Source organism: Cryptomeria japonica, unplaced genomic scaffold (assembly GCF_030272615.1).
Source record: "Cryptomeria japonica unplaced genomic scaffold, Sugi_1.0 HiC_scaffold_534, whole genome shotgun sequence".
Lineage (NCBI taxonomy): Eukaryota > Viridiplantae > Streptophyta > Pinopsida > Cupressales > Cupressaceae > Cryptomeria > Cryptomeria japonica.
Window position 1 is genome coordinate 8,768 of NW_026729347.1, and position 13,733 is coordinate 22,500.

The 13,733-nt window shown below is 59.7% G+C and overlaps 1 non-coding gene across 1 annotated transcript; it reads right to left on the reverse strand.

The window, feature by feature from the left end:
• Positions 1–2,363: 2,363 nt before the first annotated feature.
• LOC131872221 (5S ribosomal RNA) lies at positions 2,364–2,482 on the reverse strand. Its single transcript, XR_009370398.1, has one exon. It is a non-coding gene; the product is annotated as a 5S ribosomal RNA (ribosomal RNA).
• Positions 2,483–13,733: the final 11,251 nt, after the last annotated feature.

Below are 13,733 nucleotides of genomic sequence, written 5' to 3' on the forward strand. Positions count from 1 at the left end.
GGGCACCTTGGTGCGCACACCTTGGCTGGGCTGCGCACCAGGGCGGGCTCAAGATGGCACCAGCATTCCCTTTTTCTCACTATCTTTCAAAACGGAAATTTTAAAATCTCGTTTTTTTTTTGCCTTTTATGGAAATTAGTGAAGGCATCGCATCAAAGGTGCGCACCTCGCTGCCCACCTTGGTGTGCTCCGAGGTGCCCACCACGGTGCGCAACGCCGGTGCGAACCCGGGAGCGCCCCGATGTGTGCTCCAAGGTGCGGCGTGCACGAAGTCGGACCCCGGTTTGCCCCGGGTGCGCACCTCGCGTGCACCTTGGTGCGCACACCTTGGCTGGGTTGCGCGGCCTGGTGGGCACCATGGTGCGCACCAAGGAGCGCTCCGAAGTGTGCTCCAAGGTGCGGCGTGCACGAAGTCGGAGCCCGGTTTGCCCCGGGTACGCACCTCGCGTGCACCTTCGCCGGGGTGGGCACCTCGGCTGGGTTGCGCGCCCTGGTGCGCACCAAGGAGCGCTCCGAAGTGTGCTCCAAGGTGCGGCGTGCACGAAGTCGGAGCCCGGTTTGCCCCGGGTGCGCACCTTCGCCGCGGTGCGCACCATGGCGTGCACGAAGTCGGAGCCCGGTTTGCCCCGGGTGCGCACCTCGCGTGCACCTTCGGCGGGGTTGCGCGCCCTGGTGGGCACCATGGTGCGCACCAAGGAGCGCTCCGAAGTGTGCTCCAAGGTGCGGCGTGCACGAAGTCGGAGCCCGGTTTGCCCCGGGTGCGCACCTCGCGTGCACCTTCGGCGGGGTTGCGCGCCCTGGTGGGCACCATGGTGCGCACCAAGGAGCGCTCCGAAGTGTGCTCCAAGGTGCGGCGTGCACGAAGTCGGAGCCCGGTTTGCCCCGGGTGCGCACCTCGCGTGCACCTTCGCCGCGGTGGGCACCATGGCGTGCACGAAGTCGGAGCCCGGTTTGCCCCGGGTGCGCACCTCGCGTGCACCTTCGCCGGGGTGGGCACCTCGGCTGGGTTGCGCGCCCTGGTGCGCACCAAGGAGCGCTCCGAAGTGTGCTCCAAGGTGCGGCGTGCACGAAGTCGGAGCCCGGTTTGCCCCGGGTGCGCACCTCGCGTGCACCTTCGCCAGGGTGGGCACCTCGGTGCGCACACCTTCTCAATGTTTTCTTGCCTTTTCTGGAAATTGGTGAAGGCAGCGCATCAAAGGTGCGCACCTCGGTGTGCTCCGAGGTGCGAACCCGAGAGCGCTCCGAGGTGCCCACGAAGTCGAAAGTCGGGTTAATTGCATTGTTTTCCCCGGGTGCGCTCCGAGGTGCGCAACATCGGCGCGCACCAAGGAGGGCTCCGAAGTGTGCTCCAAGGTGCGCACGATGGCGTGCACCTCTGGTGCGCACGATTCGGAGCTCGGTTTGACCGGGGTGCGCACACCTTGGCTGGGTTGCGCACCTTTTGTGCGCTCCAAGGTGCGCACGAAGTCGGAGCTCGGTTTGCCCCGGGTGCGCACCTTCGCCAGGGTGCGCACCTTGATGCGCACGCCTTGGCTGGGCTGCGCACCTTGGTGGGCGCCATGGTGCGCACCTTTCGTGCGCTCCAAGGTGCGCACGAAGTCGGAGCTCGGTTTGCCCCGGGTGCGCACCTTGGTGGGTGCCATGGTGCACTCCGAGGTGCCCAAGATTGGTGCGCACCAAGGAGCGCTCCGAAGTGCGCTCCAAGGTGCGCGCGAAGTCGAAAGTTGGGTTAATTGTCCGGTTTGCCTCGGGTGCGCACCTTGCGTGCACCTTCGCCAGGGTGGGCGCCTTGGTGCGCACACCTTGGCTGGGCTGCGCACACCTTGGCACCCGCGTTTCCTTCATTTTAAATTTTTTTTTTTTACAATCTCTCAAGTGGGAAATTCTATAATCTCAACTTTTTTTGCCTTTTCAGGAAACTTTTGAATGGAGCGCATCATTGGTGCGCTCCGAAGTGTGCTCCAAAGCTCTCTCCAGCTGCGTGCACCTGCCCCGGCCGCGCACCCGGCCCCGCCCAGCTTCGCTCACCTGTCCCGGGCGTCTGGTGCGGAACCTTAGAGTAAGAAACATCACCGTGCACCTTGGCCAACGTGCGCGACTCGACCGAGCGCGCACTGGCCGAGGTGCACACCGATTTCACCTGGGTGCGCGCGCAGCACCTCGGGCGCACCGGGGTGCGCGCACAACGCCCGGGTTGCACCGTGGCCTGTGTGCTCGGGGCGCCTCGGGTGCGCGCTCGGTGTCGCCCCCGCGCGCGCGGTAGTGCGGGCAGCGCACCCCGGCCCGGCCCGGCCCCGACGAGAACGCAAACGGGCAAAAGGTTTATTCAAATAGCATTGCGACGCCCGGCGAAAAACTAAAAAAGGGTGCAACACCGGGACTTCCCGGGAGGTCACCCATCCCAGTACTACTCCGGCCCAAGCGCGCTTAACTGCGGAGTTCTGATGGGATCCGGTGCACTAACGCTGGTATGATCGCACCCGTTATGAGCTTGTCGCAGTGTGTACTTAGCAAACCGCGACCCACGTGCGAATCCACCCCGGCCACCCACCCCCGTCGAGGTGCACACCCTCCCTCGCGAAGTGCGCCCCGTTCGCCAAGTGTGAGCCCTGCCCGGGTGCGCGCACCTTGCTAGGGCGTCGGGTGTGCACCCGGCCCGGCCTACGTGCGTGCACCTGGAGGGGGCGTCGTGTGCGTGCAGTGTCCCGTCTGCAACGCGGTGCCCACACACCACCTCGGGCGCAACGACCTGCGCTCACATGTGGGCCGAGTGCACCTTGGTGCATGTTCGGGGCGCCTCGGGTGCACGCTCGATCTTGCCCCGGTGCACCAAGGCGCTCGGTTTGCCCCGGGTGCGCACTTGGTGCAAGGTGGGCACCCAAAATAGGGATCAAGCACCAAAACACAAGTTTCGGGATGCAAAATGGGACCCAAGGACCACAAATGCGTTCCAAGACCCATGATGGGTCCACGAGAACAAAAATGTGTTCCGAGACTTAATAAACAAATATTGGGTTTTAGGAGAAGAAACATGCTCTGATGCCCAAAACGAGAATCGACCCCGAAAAGGCCACAGGCCAAAAGTGGGATGCGAGACAAAAAAAAATGGGACCCGAGGACCAAAATTGGGTTCCCAGGTCGAAGACAGGGCAACCGGACAAGAAACGACCTCTAAGGCTCGAAATGAGTCCCGACGACTAAAACTTGACAAGAAGCACCCATCAGGCACCCAACTCGACACCCATGGGATGCCGACCCACCCGGGCTTCCACCTAGCACACCTTGGCACCCACCCACCCTCGCACCCAACCTCGCACCCAACTTAGCACCTTTGAACCCACATTGGCACTCACCCTGACCCTGGCACCTTGGAACCCACATTGGCACTCACCTTGACCCTGGCACCCACCTTTGCACTCACCTTGGGACCCACCCTGGCTCCCACCTCGGCACCCACCCAGACACCCACCTTGGTTCCTTGGCACCCACCTTGGATCCTTGGCACCCACCCCGACACCCACCTTGGCACGCAACTTGGCTACTTGCCACCCACCTTGGCTCCTTGACGCCCACCCCGACAACCACCCCGTGACCTACCCTGGCTAGGGTTGGTGCACACCCACCCTGGTGCCCACCTTGGCACCCACCCTATGACCCACCTTGGCACGCACCTTAGTACCCACCCCGTTACCCACCCTAGGACCCACCCCGTGACCCACCTTGGCCAGGGTGGGTGCACCCACCCTGGTGCCCACCTTGGCACCCACCCATCCTAGCACCCAGCCTGTGACCGGGCTTGGAACCCAACCTTGCACCCGCACCCGTCTTGGCCAGTGTGGGTGCGCACCCATCCTGGCACCCACGTTGTGACACACCCTTTAACCCACGCACCCTAGCACCCACGTTGGCACCCACCTTGGAACCCAACCTAGCAACTTGGCACCCACCCCGTGACCCACCTTGGCATCCACCATAGCAGTCGCCGACTTGGCACCCACCTCGGCACCCACCTTGACACTTGTGGACCCACCTTGCCACTCACCCTAGCATCGACCCATCCTAGCACCCACCCTGGCACCTTTGCACCCTAGCACTCACCCATCCTAGCACCTAACCTGTGACCCACCTTGACACTCACCCTCGCACCCACCTTGGAACCCAACCTAGCACCCACCCACCCTGACACCAACCCTAGCACCTACCCACCCTTGCACCCACCCTGTGACCCATCTTGGCACCCACCCATCCTACCACTCAACCTATCACCCACCTTCTCACCCACCTTGGCATCCACCTTAGCACCCACCCACACTGGCACCTTGGCACCCACCTCGGGCAAGGTGGGTGCACACCCACCCTGGCACCCAATTTAGAACCCACCGAGCATGTTACCCACCTTGGCACCCACATTGCAGCCCACCCTAGTACCCACCCTATGACCCACATTGGCATCCACACCCTAGCACCCAGGCACCTCGACACCCGCCTTGACACCCACCCTAGCACTGAACCTGTGACCCACCTTGGAACTCACCCTAGAACCCACCCACCCTGTGAACCACCTTGGCATCCACCTTAGCACCCACCCACCTTGGCACCCACTCTAGCACTCACCCATCCTAACACCCAACTTGTTACCCACCTTGGCACCCGCCCTCGCGTCCACCTTGAAACCCACCCTAGCACCCACCCACGCAGGAGCCCACCTTGGCACCCAACCTAACACCCACGCATCCTGGCACCCAACTTGTGACCCACCTTGGAACCCACCCTAGTACCCACCTTTGAACCCACTATATCACCAACCCACCTTGGCACCCACCCTATGACCCTCTTTGGAATCCACCCTAGCACGCACCCACCCTGGCACCCACCATGGAGCGCACCCTAGCACCCACCCACCTCGGCACGCACCTCAACACCCACCTTGGTGTGCGCACTGCGCCAACCTCTCAAAGACCCTATGTGGTGCGCTCCAAAGTGTACACCTTTGGTGCGCTCCAAGGTGCGCACCTTTGGTGCACACCGAGGTGCACACCAAAGTGTGCACCGAGGTGAGCACCAAAGTGCACTCCAGGGTGCACACCAAGGCGTGCACCTTTGGTGCGGTCAATGCAAACGAATTCGGAAGTTGGGGTCGATGTCCTAATCGCTGCTGCAGACTACACGTATGAGAATCGGACAAATAGCTTTATATAGGGGAGGTGTTGCGTTTGATGGGTCGACTCCCCTGGTTGTGTGCACTGCACCAACTTCAAAGACCCTGTCTTGTTTAAGAAGTCAAAAGTTGGGGTGGATGTCCTAATCATTGCTGCAGTCTACGCATGTATGAGAATCAGACAAATAGCTTATATAGGGGAGGTGTTGCATTCGGTGGGTTGACTCCCCTGGTTGTGCGCACTGCGCCAACCTCAAAGACCCCGCATAGCAGAAGAAGTCGGAAGTCGGATTTTGGTGAGCACCAAGGCGTGCACCTTTGGTGCGGTCAACGCAGACGAATTCAGAAGTTGGGGTGGATGTCCTAATCGTTGTTGCAGGCTACACATGTATGAGAATCAGACAAATAGCTTATATAGGGGAGGTGTTGGGTTTGATGGGTCAACTCCCTTGGTTGTGCGCATTACGCCAATCTCAAAGACCTTGTTTTCGTTAAGAAGTCAAAAGTTGGGGTCAATGTCCTAATGGCTCCTGCAGGCTACACATGTATGAGAATCGGACAAATAGCTTATATAGGGGAGGTGTTGGGTTTGATGGGTCGACTCCCCTGGTTGTGCGCATTACGTCAACCTCAAAGACCTTGTTTTCGTTAAGAAGTCAAAAGTTGGGGTCGATGTCCTAATTGCTCCTGTAGACTACACATGTATGAGAATCAGACAAATAGCTTATATAGGGGAGGTGTTGGGTTTGATGGGTTGACTCCCCTAGTTGTTCGCATTACACCAACCTCAAAGACCTTGTTTTCGTTTAGAAGCCGAAAGTTGGGGTCGATGTCCTAATTGCTCCTGCAGGCTACGCATGTATGAGAATCAGACAAATAGCTTATATAGGGGAGGTGTTGGGTTTGATGGGTCGACTCCCCTGGTTGTGCGCATTGCGCCAACCTCAAAGACCCTGCATTGCGGATGAAGTCGAAAGTCAGAGTTTGGTGTGCTACAAGGTGTGGTCGAAGGTGCTCACCTAGGTGTGCACCTTTGGAGCACAGGAAAAGTGCCCTCCAAAAGTGCGCACCTTTGGAGTGCACAAAAGTGCCCTCCAAAAGTGCGCACCTTTGGAGCGCAGAAAAGTGCCCTCCAAAAAGTGCCCTCCAAAAGTGCGCACCTTTGGAGCGCAGAAAAGTGCCCTCCAAAAAGTGCCCTCCAAAAGTGCGCACCTTTGGAGCGCAGAAAAGTGCCCTCCAAAAAGTGCCCTCCAAAAGTGCGCACCTTTGGAGCGCAGAAAAGTGCCCTCCAAAAAGTGCCCTCCAAAAGTGCGCACCTTTGGAGCGCAGAAAAGTGCCCTCCAAAAAGTGCCCTCCAAAAGTGCGCACCTTTGGAGCGCAGAAAAGTGCCCTCCAAAAAGTGCCCTCCAAAAGTGCGCACCTTTGGAGCGCAGAAAAGTGCCCTCCAAAAAGTGCCCTCCAAAAGTGCGCACCTTTGGAGCGCAGAAAAGTGCCCTCCAAAAAGTGCCCTCCAAAAGTGCGCACCTTTGGAGCGCAGAAAAGTGCCCTCCAAAAAGTGCCCTCCAAAAGTGCGCACCTTTGGAGCGCAGAAAAGTGCCCTCCAAAAAGTGCCCTCCAAAAGTGCGCACCTTTGGAGCGCAGAAAAGTGCCCTCCAAAAGTGCGCACCTTTGGAGCGCACAAAAGTGCCCTCCAAAAGTGCGCACTTTTGGTGCGCACCAAGGCGCTGGTTCGGTCGTTGCAGGCGAGTTCGGAAGTTGGGGTCGATGTCCTGAGCGGAGGTGCAAACTACACAGGTGTCGGAATCGGACAAATAGCTTATATAGGGGAGGTGTATGCTTCGATGGGTCGACTCCCCAGGTTGAGCGCACCGCGCCAACCTCAAAGACCCTACGGTATGGATGAAGTCGGAAGTTGGGTCCGATGACCGATTCGATTAGTAGGTATGCTCATGAGGTCGGAATTTGGGTCCGATGACCTGCCATGTGCAGGAAGGCGAATGTTGACACTGTGCGTTGCAAGGTGCACACCAAGGCGCTGGTGCGGTCTTTTTAGTCGAGTTCGGAAGTTGGGGTCGATGTCCTGATCGGAGGTGCAAGCTACACAGGTGTGGGAATCGGACAAATAGCTTATATAGGGGAGGTGTATGCTTCGTTGGGTCGACTCCCCGGGTTGAGCGCACCGCGCCAACCTCAAAGACCCTACGGTATGGATGAAGTCGGAAGTTGGGTCCGATGACCGATTCGATATGTAGGCATACTCGCGAGGTCGGAATTTAGGTCCGATGACCTGCCACGTGCAGGAAGGCGAATGTTGGCACTGTGCGTTGCAAGGTGCGCACCAAGGCGCTGGTTCGGTCGTTGGAGGCGAGTTCGGAAGTTGGGGTCGATGTCTTGATCGGAGGTGCAAACTACACAGGTGTGGGAATCGGACAAATAGCTTATATAGGGGAGGTGTATGCTTCGTTGGGTCGACTCCCCGGGTTGAGCGCACCGCGCCAACCTCAAAGACCCTACGGTATGGATGAAGTCGGAAGTTGGGTCCGATGACCGATTCGATATGTAGGCATACTCGCGAGGTCGGAATTTGGGTCCGATGACCTGCCATGTGCAGGAAGGCGAATGTTGGGACTGTGCGTCGCAAGGTGCGCACCAAGGCGCTGGTGCCGTCGTTGCAGTCGAGTTCGGAAGTTGGGGTCGATGTCCTGGTCAGAGGTGCAAACTACACAGGTGTGGGAATCGGACAAATAGCTTATATAGGGGAGGTGTATGCTTCGATGGGTCGACTCCCTGGGTTGAGCGCACCGCGCCAACCTCAAAGACCCTACAGTATGGATGAAGTCGGAAGTTGGGTCCGATGACCGATTCGATACGTAGGCATATTGGCGAGGTCTGAATTTGTGTCCGATGACCTGCCATGCGCAGGAAGGCGGAATTTGGGTCCGATGACCGAGTTGATGGCGTGCCATGCGCAGAAAGGCGGAATTTGGGTCCGATGACCGAGTTGATGTTGATGGCCCGCCATGCACAGGAAGGCGGAATTTGGGTCCGATGACCGATTTGAAGGCGTGCCATACGCAAAAAGGCGGAGTTTGGGTCCGATGACCGAGTTGATATTGATGGCCCGCCATGCGCAGGAAGGCGGAATTTGGGTCCGATGACCTGACATACGCATGGAGTCCGACTCGGGGGCCGATGTTCGATTCGATGACTTGCATTGTGGGTAAAGTCGGAAGTTGTGGTCTTTGACCCGATTCGATGACCAGACTTCGGCTGCTTGAGAATCGGACAAATAACTTATATAGGGGAGGTAGTGTTCTCGAGCATCCTCCCCCCGTGCCCGTTTATGTCGATTGATGCTGGTGCTCGACTGGTTGGAGCGCTCGGATGCAAAAATCTTGCACCAGGATTTATCGATTGTGATGGACACGGCAAGTCTCCTGATTGCTATGCAGGAGCTCATCGTGAATCTCTATGCGGCCTTGGTATGGACTCGACCTGCGGAATGGTTCGGCAATGGTAGTCGCTCCAACACGTCCTTGCAATGGCCACAGAGGTGATTCGACTAGAGCTCCAGTCTAGCTTTTGGGTTGCTTGGCGGACTGGTATAGCCGCGATCGAGTTCCGGCCATGAACGTTTTAGATAGCTCTTGGGCTTTCTGGGACGGAAGTCGGAAGTTTGGGCTGTTGTCCGATTTGATGACCATTCTTCGGATGTGTGAGAATCGGACAAATAACTTATATAGGGGACTGTGTTGTCTCACGCAGCCCCCTCCGTGCCCCTCTATCTCGACCGATGTTGGTGCTTGAAAGGGTTGGGATCGCTCGGATTTATAAACGTGCACCACCATTTGTCGAGTGTGAGGGACGCGGCAGGTCTCCTAAATGCTATGCGGGCGCTCTCTGAGAATCTCTATCCGGCCTCGACACAGACTAGTCTTGCTGAATGGTTTGGCACTGGTAGTCGATCCAACACGTCGTTGTTGTGGCCGCCTAGGCGATTCGATTCGAGCCCCCGTCTAGCTTTTGGGTTGCTTGGCGGATTTTGCCCTATCCGCAAGTGAGCTCGGTCCCTAAACGTTCGAGAAACCCGATTGCTATGCGCCGACTCTCTTTCTTGCGAGCCTCCATCTAGCTTTTGGGTCTCTACGGAACGGAAGTCGGAATCTGGGACCGTTGTTTGATTCGACGAGGCAGACTACGGTTGTGCGAGAATCGGACAAATAACTTATATAGGGGAGGTGTTGACTGGAGCATTCTCCCCCGTGCCCCTCTAACTCGACCAATGCTGGCGCTCGAACGGTGGTAGCGCTCGGATTTTCATTGAGCGCCAGCATTGGTCGATTTAGAGGGGCATGCGAGATTCCCGAATGCTATGCGAGGGCTCTAACGGAAATGTCTATTGGTTTCGGTATGGATGCAATTGCGAGTGGTTCGGCAAAGGTAGTCGTTCCGATGCGTCCATGTCGTGGCCAAATCGATAATTCGATTTGAGCCCTCGTATAGCATTTGGGTCTCTCGATGTGATTCCGCATTCCAGTCCCTTTGGGCACTGCTTGAGCCGCATCCCAGGGGGTTCCCTTCCCAATAATCTGCCTCGCAACCCGATTGCTATGCGGTGAGGCTCCTCGGCCGCCTCGGAACTATCTGTGTATCAGACGCATCGCGGGATAAGGGGTTGGCAACGGTAGTCGCCCCAAGCGCGTCCGATGCTTGGACCATTCCGAGGCGGCCCTGAAGCCTCTTCCGTCTAGCCGTTGGGTCCTTCTCGCCGCATCCCTCGCCTCGCACCCCGATTGCTATGCGGTGAGGCTCCTCGGCCGCCTCGGAACTATCTGTGTATCGGACGCGTCGCGGGATAAGGGGTTGTCACTGGTAGTCGCCCCAAGCGCGTCCGATGCTTGGACCATTCCGAGGCGGCCCTGAAGCCTCTTCCGTCTAGCCGTTGGGTCCTTCTCGCCGCATCCCTCGCCTCGCACCCCGATTGCTATGCGGTGAGGCTCCTCGGCCGCCTCGGAACTATCTGTGTATCGGACGCGTCGCGGGATAAGGGGTTGTCATTGGTAGTCGCCCCAAGCGCGTCCGATGCTTGGACCATTCCGAGGCGGCCCTGAAGCCTCTTCCGTCTAGCCGTTGGGTCCTTCTCGCCGCATCCCTCGCCTCGCACCCCGATTGCTATGCGGTGAGGCTCCTCGGCCGCCTCGGAACTATCTGTGTATCGGACGCGTCGCGGGATAAGGGGTTGTCACTGGTAGTCGCCCCAAGCGCGTCCGATGCTTGGACCATTCCGAGGCGGCCCTGAAGCCTCTTCCGTCTAGCCGTTGGGTCCTTCTCGCCGCATCCCTCGCCTCGCACCCCGATTGCTATGCGGTGAGGCTCCTCGGCCGCCTCGGAACTATCTGTGTATCGGACGCGTCGCGGGATAAGGGGTTGTCACTGGTAGTCGCCCCAAGCGCGTTCGATGCTTGGACCATTCCGAGGCGGCCCTGAAGCCTCTTCCGTCTAGCCGTTGGGTCCTTCTCGCCGCATCCCTCGCCTCGCACCCCGATTGCTATGCGGTGAGGCTCCTCGGCCGCCTTGGAACTATCTGTGTATCGGACGCGTCGCGGGATAAGGGGTTGTCACTGGTAGTCGCCCCAAGCGCGTCCGATGCTTGGACCATTCCGAGGCGGACCCGAAGCCTCTTCCGTCTAGCCGTTGGGTCCTTCTCGCCGCATCCTTCGCCTCGCACCCCGATTGCTATGCGGTGAGGCTCCTCGGCCGCCTCGGAACTATCTGTGTATCGGACGCGTCGCGGGATAAGGGGTTGTCACTGGTAGTCGCCCCAAGCGCGTCCGATGCTTGGACCATTCCGAGGCGGACCCGAAGCCTCTTCCGTCTAGCCGTTGGGTCCTTCTCGCCGCATCCCTCGCCTCGCACCCCGATTGCTATGCGGTGAGGCTCCTCGGCCGCCTTGGAACTATCTGTGTATCGGACGCGTCGCGGGATAAGGGGTTGTCACTGGTAGTCGCCCCAAGCGCGTCCGATGCTTGGACCATTCCGAGGCGGACCCGAAGCCTCTTCCGTCTAGCCGTTGGGTCCTTCTCGCCGCATCCCTCGCCTCGCACCCCGATTGCTATGCGGTGAGGCTCCTCGGCCGCCTTGGAACTATCTGTGTATCGGACGCGTCGCGGGATAAGGGGTTGTCACTGGTAGTCGCCCCAAGCGCGTCCGATGCTTGGACCATTCCGAGGCGGACCCGAAGCCTCTTCCGTCTAGCCGTTGGGTCCTTCTCGCCGCATCCCTCGCCTCGCACCCCGATTGCTATGCGGTGAGGCTCCTCGGCCGCCTTGGAACTATCTGTGTATCGGACGCGTCGCGGGATAAGGGGTTGTCACTGGTAGTCGCCCCAAGCGCGTCCGATGCTTGGACCATTCCGAGGCGGCCCCGAAGCCTCTTCCGTGTAGCCGTTGGGTCGTTCTCGCCGCATCCCTCGCCTCGCACCCCGATTGCTATGCGGTGAGGCTCCTCGGCCGCCTTGGAACTATCTGTGTATCGGACGCGTCGTGGGATAAGGGGTTGTCACTGGTAGTCGCCCCAAGCGCGTCCGATGCTTGGACCATTCCGAGGCGGCCCCGAAGCCTCTTCCGTGTAGCCGTTGGGTCCTTCTCGCCGCATCCCTCGCCTCGCACCCCGATTGCTATGCGGTGAGGCTCCTCGGCCGCCTTGGAACTATCTGTGTATCGGACGCGTCGCGGGATAAGGGGTTGTCACTGGTAGTCGCCCCAAGCGCGTCCGATGCTTGGACCATTCCGAGGCGGACCTGAAGCCTCTTCCCTCTAGCCGTTGGGGCTTTCTCGCCGCATCCCTCGCCTCGCACCCTGATTGCTATGCTGTGAGGCTCCTCGGCCGCCTTGGAACTATCTGTGTATCGGACGCATCGCGGGATAAGGGGTTGGCAGTGGTAGTCGCCCCAAGCGCATCCGATGCTTGGACCATTCCGAGGCGGCCCTGCAGCCTCTTCCGTCTAGCCGTTGGGGCCATCTCGCCGCATCCCCCACCTCGCACCACGATTGCTATGCGGTGAGGCTCCTTGGCCGCCTCGGAACTATCTGTGTATCGGACGCATCGCGGGATAAGGGGTTGTCACTGGTAGTCGCCCCAAGCGCGTCCGATGCTTGGACTATTCCGAGGCGGCCCTGCAGCCTCTTCCGTCTAGCCGTTGGGGCCATCTCGCTGCATCCCCCACCTCCTCGGCCGCCTCGGAACTATCTGTGTATCGGACGCATCGCGGGATAAGGGGTTGGCAGTGGTAGTCGCCCCAAGCGCGTCCGATGCTTGGACTATTCCGAGGCAGCCCTGCAGCCTCTTCCGTCTAGCCTTTGGGGCCATCTCGCCGCATCCCTCGCCTCGCACCCCGATTGCTATGCGGTGAGGCTCCTCGGCCGCCTGGGAACTATCTTCGTATCGGACGCATCGCGGGATAAGGGGTTGTCACTGGTAGTCGCCCCAAGCGCGTCCGATGCTTGGACTATTCCGAGGCGGCCCTGTGGCCTCTTCCGTCTAGCCGTTGGGGCCATCTCGCCGCATCCCCCACCTCGCACCCCGATTGCTATGCGGTGAGGCTCTTCGGCCGCCTTGGAACTATCTTCGTATCGGACGCATCGCGGGATAAGGGGTTGTCACTGGTAGTGGCCCCAAGCGCGTCCGATGCTTGGACTATTCCGAGGCGGCCCTGCAGCCTCTTCCGTCTAGCCGTTGGGGCCATCTCGCCGCATCCCCCACCTCGCACCCCGATTGCTATGCGGTGAGGCTCCTCGGCCGCCTTGGAACTATCTTCGTATCGGACGCATCGCGGGATAAGGGGTTGTCACTGGTAGTCGCCCCAAGCGCGTCCGATGCTTGGACTATTCCGACGCGGCCCTGTGGCCTCTTCCGTCTAGCCGTTGGGGCCATCTCGCCGCATCCCCCACCTCGCACCCCGATTGCTATGCGGTGAGGCTCCTCGGCCGCCTTGGAACCATCTTCGTATCGGACGCATCGCGGGATAGGGGGCTGTCACTGGTAGTCGCCCCAAGCGTGTCCGATGCTTGGACCATTCCTAGGCGGCCCTGAAGCCTCTTCCGTCTAGCCGTTGGGGCCTTCCCGCCCCATCCCTCGCCTCGCACCCCCGATTGCTATGCGGTGAGGCTCCTCGGCCGCCTTGGAACCATCTGTGTATCGGACGCATCGCGGGATAAGGGGTTGGCACTGGCAGTCGCCCCAAGCGCGTCCGATGCTTGGACCATTCCGAGGTGGCCCTGAAGCCTCTTCCGTCTAGCCGTTGGGGCCTTCCCGCCCCATCCCTCGCCTCGCACCCCGATTGATATGCGGTGAGGCTCCTCGGCCGCCTTGGAACTATCTGTGTATCGGACGCATCGCGGGATAAGGGGTTGGCACTGGTAGTCGTCCCAATCGCATCCGATGCTTGGACCATTCCGAGGCGGCCCTGCAGCCTCTTCCGTTTAGCCGTCGGGGCCTTCCCGCCGCATCCCTCGCCTCGCATCCCGATTCCTATGCGGTGAGTCTTCTCGGCCGCCGCGGAACTATACCTGTTATT